Below are 919 nucleotides of genomic sequence, written 5' to 3' on the forward strand. Positions count from 1 at the left end.
CCACAAAAATTATTTTTAGTAAAATTGCATCAAACATTTAGTAGAATAGAAAGACACTTTCATGAACGGAGCAAATAGTAAATCAGAAAATGTTGAGAGAAGCTGCTTTGCTGCAACGTTTTATGTTTATTCTTCAAAGTCTTCAAAGTCTTCATCGTCTTCATCCAGGAATTTAAATCTGAATTTTGAAGGGGTAACAGCAGGCCCACAGTCCATTTTAGTCTGTGGTGGAAAAATTGAAAAGAGAAAGGCAAAAAAAAAGAAAAGTAAATGAAAGTTACTGCACACTTGTTAATTTGGTTTGTTGTTATTTGCAGAGCATCAGCATGTTAGTGTGCTGATGCTAACAGCTCTGTTAGCACGGCTCTGTTAGCACGGCTCTGTTAGCAAGGCTCTGTTAGCATGGCTCTGTTAGCAAGGCTCTGTTAGCACGGCTCTGTTAGCACGGCTCTGTTAGCAAGGCTCTGTTAGCACGGCTCTGTTAGCACGGCTCTGTTAGCATGGCTCTGTTAGCATGGCTCTGTTAGCACGGCTCTGTTAGCAAGGCTCTGTTAGCATGGCTCTGTTAGCATGGCTCTGTTAGCAAGGCTGCAGACGTGTTGAAGGCTGATTCTCACCTTTAGCTCTTGGAGCCATTTTGAATGTGGTTTAATGCATTGCGGGTCATTTTCCTCGGTTTTAATCCTGGAAAACAGGAAACAGACGACAGAAAGAGCCTCTGATTAAACTAATGTCCCATGGTGCCATTTTGGATCAGAGTACAGTGTCATTTTCCTCTGTTGTTCTTATCAAGATCTTAAGATTTGGGAATCAAACATTAATCATTTCCAAGATGTCCGTGTGCAGGGTTAGTGTGATGTGAGTAGTGAGGTTAAGTGATCATAGAAAGATTTTATTCACATTTAGTATTTGTGTGTGG

General features: G+C 40.9%; 1 long non-coding RNA gene across 1 annotated transcript in view; it reads right to left on the reverse strand.

The window, feature by feature from the left end:
- Positions 1–6: 6 nt before the first annotated feature.
- LOC147817848 (uncharacterized) overlaps positions 7–919 on the reverse strand; it is a 2205-nt gene continuing 1292 nt past the window's right edge. The window contains exons 2-3 of the long non-coding RNA XR_015438617.1: positions 618–684; positions 7–222 (exon numbers count right to left, since the gene is read on the reverse strand). This is a non-coding gene — a long non-coding RNA (uncharacterized LOC147817848). The remainder of the gene's footprint in view (positions 223–617; positions 685–919) is intronic.

Source organism: Seriola lalandi, unplaced genomic scaffold (genome assembly GCF_002814215.2).
Source record: "Seriola lalandi dorsalis isolate HSWRI2012SDOR001 ecotype SW California unplaced genomic scaffold, Sedor1 jcf7180002054876, whole genome shotgun sequence".
NCBI classification, from domain to species: Eukaryota; Metazoa; Chordata; class Actinopteri; order Carangiformes; family Carangidae; genus Seriola; species Seriola lalandi.